The sequence below is a fragment of the Erinaceus europaeus genome, unplaced genomic scaffold (genome assembly GCF_950295315.1).
Source record: "Erinaceus europaeus unplaced genomic scaffold, mEriEur2.1 scaffold_764, whole genome shotgun sequence".
NCBI lineage: Eukaryota > Metazoa > Chordata > Mammalia > Eulipotyphla > Erinaceidae > Erinaceus > Erinaceus europaeus.
Window position 1 is genome coordinate 44,438 of NW_026647777.1, and position 11,377 is coordinate 55,814.

An 11,377-nucleotide genomic window follows, 5' to 3' on the forward strand; every position below is an offset into this window, starting at 1 on the left:
TTCCTTTCCACATGAGCAGAGGGTCTTCACTGAGCTGTCCTTGCCATGTAGTGGACTGGGGTGACTCACCTGCCCTTCTAGCCCTCGATGTTCCTATGAAGGGGATACTACAGCCTACTATAGATGAGAAAACTGGCCCAGAGAATATGACTAGCAGTCCAAGGTTATATAATGTTGAGGAACAAGGTTATTATTTATTAAACATCTGCTTCTGGAATACTTGTTACTGCTCATATTAAATTAGAAGAAGTGCAAAACATAGTTAAGGATTTCTCTTTCTTCCCCTCCCCCCTCAATTTCTGTCTCATCGAATAAAAAAATGAAGGAAAAAATTACCACCAGGAGCAGTGGATTTGTAGTGCTGGCACCAAGTCCCAGCAATAACCCTGGAGGGAAAAAACAATTAAAGATTGGGGGTCGGGGGGGTAGCGCAGTGGGTTAAGTGCACGTGGCACAAAGCACAAGGGCCGGCGTAAGGATTCCGGTTGGAGCCCCCGGCTCCCCACCTGCAGGGGAGTCGCTTCACAGGTGGTGAAGCAGGTCTGCAGGTATCTGTCCTCCTCTCCCCATTTCTCTCTGTCCTATCCAACAACAAGGACATCAATAACAACGATAATAGCCACAACGATGGTAAAAACAACTAGGGTAACAAAAGGGAAAAAATGGCCTCCAGGAGCGGTGGATTCATGGTGCAGGCACTGAGACCCGGCAATAACCCTGGAGGCAAAAACAAAACAAAAAACAATTAAAGATTTTATATACCATTTAATCTAATACTCTGAATAATGCAGTAACATCTAACTAAATCGACCACAGAACTGAGGTCTGGGCTGGTGAGCTGCCTGAGGTCACTCAGAGTAGAAAAATTCCAGTCTGGCCTAGGTTTCTGGCCCCAGTGTGCTGCCTTCCTCACTGAAAAGCTAGGTCAGCTTCCCCACTATGCTTGCAGAGAAGACCAACAACTCAGCGAATATCAAGTCCTGAAAAATCATTTCCTGGAGTGACTGACAATCGAAACCACTAGAAAAATAAGGGCTGATGCATATAGCCATTTCAAAACTAGAACCATTTCCGGGATAGGATGACAGGACCAACAGCAATGGAATAGCAGACATCTCGTGTTTCTAAGTTCCTCTGAAGGTAGCTTCATACTGACAACTGAGCTTGCTTTGGCTAGACTTTTGGAACAAGTTCACCCAATGAACTAGTGTTTTTAAAAAACAGGCCACTGTAGTAGTGTTGGAAGTTCTGCCACAGAAATTGAGACATCTTGGGATCAGGGCCAAGTGGGAATGGCCTCAAATGCAATTCAGGTTAGAAAGCACACACGATACAGATCCCAGCTGGGATTCCAGTTCTAGCACTTATTTTGTGTGATTCTGCGCAAAAGGCACTAGGCTTCTCTGGATTTTTAACTCCTGTATAAGCTGGAGATAGAGCCTGAATGTTCTGTGTGGCGTACCGGATAGAATGTTTACTAAGAAGTACTAGTAAGGGGCCGAGTGGTGGCACACGCAGTTGGATGTACATATTACCATGAGCAAAAACCCAAGTTTAATTGCCCAATCTCCACCGGCAGGAGCGAAATTTTAGGAGTGGTGAAGCAGTGCTACAGATGCCTCTCTCTCCATCTCCTCTTCCCTCTTGATTTCTGTTTCTATCCAATAAATAAATAAATAAATAAATAAAAAATATATTTTTTAAAGAGGCCTGGTGGTGGCACACCTGGTTGAGCACACGTTATAACGAGTAAGGACTAGGGTTCAAGCCCCCAGTCCCCACCTGCTGGTGTCTGTCTCTCTCCCTATCTCCCCTCCTCTCAAATTTCTGGCTGTCTCTATCCAATAAATAAATAAAAATAATTTTTTAAAAACTGAAAAAGGTAAAAGTATTGGCCATTTCTTGTCTTCTCTCACACCTCCCCTCATACCTTTCTTACCAGAGCAAATCAGTGTGGGCCAGGGTACTGGTGAGCCAAAGAAATCAGTGCACTAAAAGATGACTCAGCCAAGTTAGACATGTTTAATGAAAGATGATGAAAGTCAGGCTAGGGAAGTGGGGTAGGGGGGTGTCTGAAAACAGATCCCTAAAGAAAAGAATTAGGCAGGGCTGGGTGGTAGCACACCTGGTTGAGTGCACACATTACAGTGTGCAAGGACACAGGTTCAAGCCCCCATCCCCACCTGCAGGAGGAAAGTTTTATAATTGGTGAAACAGTGTAGCACATGTTTCTCCCCTATCCCTCTCAATTTCTCTGATCTACCCAAAATAAAGTTTGTTTTTTTTTTTAAATAAAGAAGAATTTGGCAGATTGCAAAGCTCCAGAGAGGGGAAGCTTAGTTCCAGATGGCATTCTATTGTGAGATTCATCATGTTCCCATCCATGACCCTTTTTATATTTTGGAATAGGGTGATTTGAGCTGGGGTTTTTTCTGGCAGGGGAGATAGCATAATGGTTATACAAAGAGATTCATATGCCTGAAGTTCCTAAATCCCAAATTCAATCCCCCATACCACTATGATCTGATCTGGAGCTGAGTAATGCTCTGGTAAAAGTGAAAAAATAAACACAAAACAAACAAACAAAAACTTGCCAACAAACCTCAACAGACAGCCCTTCCAAGCATCTACTGTCTCAGGTACTGAACTCCTGGCAGGTACTATCACCAGGCATCTCACTCACAGAGTACTAGATGCTTAGTGGTTACACTGTTGTTGACAAAAGCATATACTAAGTGGGACTACCTGAATGGTTTCTGGTTTTAAATTAGACAAATAGCTACAGACTTCCACAAACAACTTATATGGCCACTGCCGATGGAAGGGCAGGGCAGAGACCACACTCTTCTATTTGTCTGTAGAAGTCTTTCACATTAAGTAAATCCCTCCTTGACTAATGGAGAAAAAGAATTATTATAGCCCACTGAGGCTGAGCAATAAAGCAACCCTTGTTTATTTTTTAAAAGAGAAGCATGGCTGATCTGCACTAATTGTGACATTTTGAAGGAAATAAAACAGCATTCCACATTCTTAATCTATAAATAAAAAATGCCCCATTTTACTTCTCCTGTTTGCCAAAGATCAAGCTGGGGAATGAGAAAATTGGATGCTTATGGACTTAAGAGGTGTCAGACATAGTACTTGTAAAGAAACGAACTGTAAATTGAACAAATGACTATAGCAATGAACTTAGTAAAGAATGACATTTTGCAGGTTTACACATCAACTTTACATGCTGGACTTGGAAGAACATTTTTCAAGTCCTTAATTATGGGAACAGCAGCAGCAGAGCTGAGACAATTAAAAATCAATTGGCATATAAGGATCTGCTGTAATGTCGTGACTACATTTGACAGCTGTTATCAGTGAGGCTCAAAAAAAAAAAAAAAAAAAAAACAACCACCCAGTTACTATTTTACTCAACCCAACAAGTATTGTTTCACTTTCAAATGTGTTCCCTTATTCTGGATTTCATCTATACCTTCAGAAACAACAACTAGAAGAATAATAGGGTTAAGAATGCATGGCTATAGAACTAGCCTTGAGATGTTATACATACAGTGCATAAACAATTACATCTGATTTTTCTGGCAGCAAGTTGCAGATGCTACCATGATGCCAACCAGACTTCACTGGACAGATGACCTCACCAATAAGTCCTGGAACCCCACCTTCCCAGACCCCTGCCCCACTAGGGAAAGAGAGAGAGAGAGGGGCTGGGAGTATGGATCGACCTGCCAACGCCCATGTTCAGTGGGGAAGCAATTACAGAAGCCAGACCTTCCACCTTCTGCACCCCACAATGACCCTGGGTCCATACTCCCAGAGGGATAAAGAACAGGGAAGCTTCCAAATTGAGGGGATGGGATACGAAACTCTGGTGGTGGGAACTATGTAGAATTGTACCCCTTATCCTATGGTCTTGTCAATCATTATTAAATCAATAAAATAAATAAAAAACAATTACACCTGTAATTAATAATAAAAACAGATTCAAGTAGACACTCTAATGTTATAAATACATTAATATCAGAATTATAAATTACAGAAAGAAACACAAATAGTAGCATGGAGGGCATGATAGTTTATTTTAAAAAATTGTACCACGCTGATCGTGATGACCAGTATACACATTACAATGGCTTTTCTCTTGGGTATTAACATTGCAGTATTTTAATATACTGAAATGTTTCAATAGGACCAAGAACGTTAGAGGAATAAGATCCTAGATGAGAATGAACACTAATAATCCTGGTGTCCTACCATAAAGAATTAATTTAAGCCCCTTGTGAATCAGTGGCATCATCATGTTACATAGTTATGAAGAACTAAAGTTCTCTTATAAGTAGGCAGCATGAACTTAGACTTCCTTGTACTTTAATCTTTTAGTTTCATAATTTAAACTTTGTCCATCCTGACTAGAGCACAAACATCCAAGACACCTCAGATAACTTCCATGCTATCACTGCACAAGGGGAGTGATTTTGCTTTCAAAAGAATTCAAACCATCAAAATATCAAGAGGCTAATAAAATTGATGTGCTGTTCATTTAAAAAGTATAGTGCTAATTTGTCCAGGAAAAGACTCAAACTTATAAGTAATCATTACAATTTCCAAACTTCTGCAGTAAAATGAACATTTATATATGTGGGTTTGTTTACAGCACTGTATTTTGTGATCAGCAGGAGAAAGCTGCATTGTAGAGCACAGGATAGGTGGTTACTACCCACGTGTCTGTGGGAAAGACAACTCACATGATGTTAAATCTGGCTCTCAGAAAGTTACCTAAAATTCTGATCAAAATCATAGTACTCTAATCTTAAAAATACAACTCAAATAAGATAGCTTTTGGGAGAAAATGTGCTGCTGAGTAACTATTTCAATAACTTTTCTTTTTAGACTATCTACACCGATGTTCCAAACTGACCTCTTTATTTCTATGTTGTCATTTCAATACCTAGGGAGGGATTTCTGAGGCAGCTTAAGTTTGACTTCATAAAAACAGTAGATACTTTACTTTTCGATGGCAAATTTTCAATCTGTAAATGGAAGAATTGCATTATGTAGTTCAGCAACCAGAAAAACATTTGAGATTTTGGAATTTCAAGCCAGAATCTCTTTGTGCTTTTTAACTTAAGTTGCTTTTAAATTTTTTTGTTTGTTTTTCAAACGTGTATTTCCCTTATAATAATAAAAGAACTTATTTAAAATAATTTTAAGGTTATATTCCTGGGGGATGGGACTTAACAAGACTTTTTTTTTTTTCTTTAATTACTTTTTCTCCAGCATTTGGAATAGTAGAAACTGTTTCTGGTCCCTCCTTAAATCAACCAACATTACTTTTCATCACGTATAACACTGAATTTTACAGACATCCCTGAAGTTTTGATTAAGTAAACGAGTGAATCACAGTGGGGTCTCAATCAGTTAACAGTGTAGATCCATTAAAAAAAAAAATCACACTGAATATTAAAAGAAAATATTCAAGCCAAAAAGAAAACAAACCCTTCTAAGAACTAAACCGAGTGTGTCATCACTGATTTTTGTGCTTGTGTCCCCAACTGATCAGACTCCTCCACATTATGACATGTTTGTTTACATCTCCACGTTTCCAGGACACCCGAATGAGAAGTCTGCTACTACAGCATCTAAGGGAAAAGCGCGGCACCATCCTCTTCCCTGACAGACTTCAGATCTAAAGGTGAGTGTCCACGTCCCTCTGCTTCGCTCCCCAGTAGATTCAGGTGCAGCACGTGCTGTGCAAACCTATGACGGCTGTCCCCGCCCTGCCCACAGCCTCATGCGGGGTGACCAGCAGACTGTCATCACATGCACTGGCCTTTCACTCTTTCAGTCAGAAAAGCTGTGGTTACTTAAAAAAAAAATGGGGTGAGGGTGGGTTGGAGAAACGAAAAAGCAAGAGTCTAAAGGCACAAAGTCGCATAGCTGCTCTAGTTGGAGTTTGTAAACAGAGAATAGGCTGAATTTAGGTAATCCCAATCTACTGAGAGTAAAAAGGCATCCACAGCAGGCTCTTCACCAGCCGGCTTCTTTGAGACCCTTCATGGGTTTTGAGGTCTACAAAGTATGCACTAAAATACCCATACTTCAAAAAGCAATAAGGCAAATAGTATAATCATTATTCCAAAAGTTACAATGGTAGTGTAGGCATACAGAGTATAATTTAGTTATACTCTGTGTGGTACTGTTTCTATCACATAATCGTATTAACTGTTCTCTCCTACATAATTATATATTCAGCCAGTTTCAGTTGAACACAAAACATCCTTGTACCACCACTGGTAGTTGGCAATAGCTCTTTGATAGCAGTCTTTATTCTGCGGTAGAAATTACCCTCGAACTGAAAAAAAGTACACAACCCAATGCCCAGTCATTAAACACTGTCATATTGGTGAAGAGCTTCTTCCAATTTCTGGGTCACTTTTTGGAAAAATATTATTTGTTGTTGTAAAAAATGTTGCATCTGTGATTTAAAGTCTCTTACTCGAATCTGATGGAAATGGTGAATTTCAGCCAAAGTGGCAAAAGAAATAGTGTTACAGCGGTCCTGAATGCCATCAGCCTTCTGGACTTCCATCTTCCCTTCTTCCACGTGTCGCCTACTCTCCTTTACTTTGGTAAGAGCTCCTGTAGTGAAAAAAGAAAAGTTAGAACCGCAATACACATAGTTCAAACAGTATAATTATATAGTAAGCAGAAACATAAATACTTGCCTAACTTAGTTCAGAGTGTGTGTGTGTGTGTGTGTGTGTGTGTGTGTGTGTGTGTGTACATGCACCACTCATCTCTGTCTACTAGTGAGTACTGGGGAGCCTAAGTTATTATTATGTTTCTTTCTTTATTGAGGATTAATGATTTGTCGACAATAAAATACAACAGTTGGTACATGTGTAACATTTCTTTCTCAGTTTTCCACATAACAATTCAACCCCCACTAGGTCCTCCTCTGCCATCATGTTCCAGGACCTGAACCCCCCCCTCCACAACCCCAGTCTTTCACTTTGGTGCCATACACCAACTCCAGTCCACGTTCTGCTTTGTGTTTTCCCTTCTGTTCTTATTTTTCAACTTCTGTCCATGAGTGAGATCATCCCATATTCATCCTTCTCTTTCTGGCTGATCTCACTTCACACGACTGATGCCTTCAAGCTCCATCCAAGATGAGGTGAAGAAGGTGAATTCACCATTTTTAATAACTGAGTAGTATTCCATTGTGTATGTATACCACAACCTACTCAACAACTTGCTGGACATCTGGGTCGCTTCCAGATTTTGGCTATTACAAATTGTACTGCTATTAACACAGGTGTACACAGATCTTTTGGGATTGCGTTGCCCCTCAAAGACTGAAACATGAAACAGCAGCAATGAAGCCCTATACTGACATCAAGGGCACAGAAATGGCCAGTGACTCATGCTAAATTATTTTAAAGTCCGCTGGAATTGATGGAATGACTGTAATTATTCATTTTTAAAAAAGGAATCTAGTAAAGTTTTTGCACATTTCTCCATCACTGAAACTACATTTACCACTAGTCCTTGACCTGGACCATATATCTACATGTATGTTTCAACTCCTCCACAGTGATATTACAAATAAACTATAGAAAGTGTCACTAACAAGACAAACCAAGACATGCTGCAGCTTTCACATTTTTAAGAGAAAAAAAAAAAAAACAACTTGACGGTGGTCCGGGAGATGGCACAGTGGATAAAGCATTGGACTCTGAAGCATGAGGTCCTGAGTTCAATCCCTGGCAGCACATGTACCATTGTGATGTCTGGTTCTTTCTCTCTCCTACTATCTTTCTCATGAATAAGTAAAATATTAAAAAAAGACAACTTGATGTTATAATATACATATAGACTAAGACAGTCATCTGTTAAAAAAAATAATACCCCACAAAGGATGCAAAGCCACTTCTACCAACTACAGAAGCAGGTTCTCGAACATGTTAGCACCAACTTGAACTGTGTTTTGGAAATCATGCCATGTCATGGCAATGTTCCTAGACTGCAACTGGTGGCCACCTCCTTGGGGCTGGCAAAGTCCATGTCTTGTTGGCATTAAAGAGTTGAGTAATTCTTGCATTTCGGGTCGACTTCATAATTTATTAGCAAACACATCGTAATTGCTGGGAAATTGTGCAGATGCAATAGACTGACCCTGAGTAGTTCACAGACTTTACACACTGTTGCCCTGGGCATTAGATAAAAGGAAAGGGGGAGATGCTGGGAAATTGTGCAGATGCATTCACATCTGCCATGTTTCCCCCTCAGGCTACTAGTTCCCGTGAGAGTTGGGACATTCTGGGAGTGCCTGTTCCGCCATGTTATGCCCTCAGGACATTGTCTATATCCCCTCGATATCTGGAGTGCTCTGGTTACTCCTCCCCCCTCCCATTCTCACGAGAGTTATCATCCTATCCTGGAGTGCTTTGGTTACTCCTCCCCCTTCCCATTCTCGTGAAAGCTGCTCCTATAAAAACCCTTTGTTTTCCGCACCTCGCTCTCTTGCCGGCGCTTCACTCGGTGTTCAGACGCAGGAAAGGTTACTGCGTGAGGCGGCCATTTTTGCTACCTCCACGTGGCCCAACCTGCTTCTCTAGCACCCAACTCTGAGGTGCCAGCGCAAATAAAGATTTGTGTTTCCTCTTCGCTCCGGACCCCCTCTCTTCTCTGCGGCCCACGCACAACAACATCTGGCTCAACAACAGTAATGATAACCTGGGAATGAAGTCAGAGTTGCCAGATCTTTTGTCAAGAAATATCCAAAAACAGAACCAGAGGTGATTCTGCTTAGTAAAATAAGTAAAGAGATGAACAACTGCCAGATGGTTTCATTCATATGTGGACTCTAGAGATGTGTTTTGCATGAACTTGACAGAAAATAAAAATCCAAACAAAATAGAAGCGAGCAAACTGTTTATAAGATTTGTGAAAGCTATGGTGGCTATCTCTGGGAGGGTGGGACACAGAACTCCAGTGGTGGCTGTGATGCGGAACTCCACACTGTAATCTGACAGTCTTGCAGCAAACTACTAATAGCAAATAAGAGTTAAAAAGAAAATAAATATCACCAGAGGGTGTATGCAAGGAGGGAGAGAATGATCCCTTCCGTAGGTGCCGATTTAGGGCAGGTCCTTCCCCCAGTGCAGTCTAGACACAGGAGACAAAGAGGTCGGGGAAGACTGGGCATATGGAATAGAGGGTATTCTTGAGATTAAGTGATGACAAAAGTTCAAATTCCTTGTGCACAACCAGCTCACGAATTCTTACTTTCTGACTCTAACACTCAAGATCTAATAAACCACGATGAAAGAAGAGAACAAGGCAAAGAAACATTTAGCACGCTTATCTTGGCAGACCAAGATCACTGAAGAAATGAGAAAGCTGAAGAACTTTGGTTTCAGAAATGTTAAGTATTAGTTAATGATGAAAACACACAATGGAAAAGTCTTATTTCTAAGTTTGTTCAAACCTTCAAGATAACACAGACAAGGGCCACAGAAAAAGTCTATTTAATGCACTACTTTGTCATGTGCATACACGACACTTTACCCTTTTTATTAGAAAGATAAAGAGTGGCCCGGTGATGTAATAGATAACGTACTGGACTCCCAGACATCAAGTCCAGAGTTCAATCCCAGGCAGCATATGTGCCAGAGTGATGTTCTAGTCTCTTTCCCTCCCTCTTATTTCTTACTGATAAAGAAATAAAACCTTTAATAAATACATAAGCTTGTGATAGTAGGGGGGGACCTTTTCTCCGAAAGAGAGGGGAAAATTCTTTTTTTAAAAAAGAGATTTTATTAATGAGAAAGATAGGTGAGAGATAAAGAACCAGACATCACTCTGGTTCTAGTGCTGCCAGGGATTAAATCTGGAACCTCAGGCTTGAAAGTCCAAATGCTTTATCCACTGTGCCGCCTCCCACACCAAAAAAAAAAAAAAAAAATTCACACAGCAAATTTACTTCCATTATATTTGTACAAGTTTCACATTTTGGGTCAGGAAGAGAGCATAAAGGTTATGAAAAAAGGGAAAAAGAAAAACAAGCCAGAGCTACAATGCTCTTATTAAAAACAAAGAAGCAAAGAACAAGTTTGTATGCAGAAACTGAAGGGGAAAAAAAGTTACACACACTGAAAATTATTGAGTGGTCATCACTTCAATTATACTTATTAAAGACATTGTTGTATTAAAAAAGAAAAGCTGGGACATATACAAAAATAAATATTTTTAAGAAGATTATTAGTTGTAAAGTTATAAATACATGCTTAAATTTGGTGAGAAAAGAGGAGAGAAGAGGAAGTTAAGAAAGGAAAATCTGGTGTGACCTGACTCATTTTTAGCTTGACTCTTATCTGGGGTCCCCAGAGAGGTCACACCCCAACAGACAACACTGAAGAGAAGTAGACATCGTTCTACCCTGCTCAGATTTTGATGCGTCTTTCTATAGCTGTTGCCTGTGCTGGTGATAATGTGGAAGTTCTTCTTACTTTAGTTAGTTGTCTGTCCGTGACAGTGAACAAGGCCAGCACGGAGAGTTATGAGCACTGACCCAGAGCTGTGTTAATGTCCCACGCCAAAGATCGTTATATTCTTACTGCATCTGGGCATCTACAAGAACCAAAGTAAAAACAAACAAGTCTGAAGTTCTGACAACTTGTCACATCAGTACTTTCAAAACTTGGGGAAACAGCCACACATGTATTAAATAATCCCTCTGAGCCTAAGACTCTCATGGTATTTACTACTTAAAGCTTTTTAAGTATATGTACGAGAGGAGCCAAGGAAAATCTGAAACTCATTTTCCCCAGTATGAATTATTTAGTAAATAACACAAATACAGCCATCTTTAAATCCCTAAAAGTTTGATCTCTTGGGCAAAATTATAATTCATTTAACTCACGTGAAGGGCCTAACAGGTAAGGAACACTGCTGGAAGAGACAGTTGTGTCTCCACTCCACAACTTCTCATGGAAACCACATCACAAAGCATACTCAGGAGTGCCTGCAACTGGGAGGTGAACTGAAAAGGGCCCACAGATTATGTGGTGCTGCATGGGAGATGAGCATGGCTCCCCCCCCCCCCCAACACACACACACAAGATTTCATGTGAACTGTAGCATACGGTTAACATTCAGACGGCCAGTTATGCACCTGCCATGGTGCTGAGAATTTGGAGTGGATGAGAGATGGGAACAGACAAGGAGCAGACACATACAAACAGTGAGTTATAATGCTCAGAAACAGCATATGCTAAGATGTTGCCACATACTGCCTGTAACTCAACTGCAACCATACAGCCAGGAAACTGAGAAGGCCGCTTTAACCTCTCGGAGCCTCAAG

General features: G+C 40.5%; 1 long non-coding RNA gene across 1 annotated transcript; it reads right to left on the reverse strand.

Moving 5' to 3' along the window:
• Window positions 1–4,064: 4,064 nt before the first annotated feature.
• Window positions 4,065–11,066, reverse strand: LOC132536467 (uncharacterized). Its single transcript, XR_009548032.1, has 2 exons — window positions 9,102–11,066; window positions 4,065–6,648 (listed from the first exon to the last, which is right to left on the reverse strand). It is a non-coding gene; the product is annotated as an uncharacterized LOC132536467 (long non-coding RNA).
• Window positions 11,067–11,377: the final 311 nt, after the last annotated feature.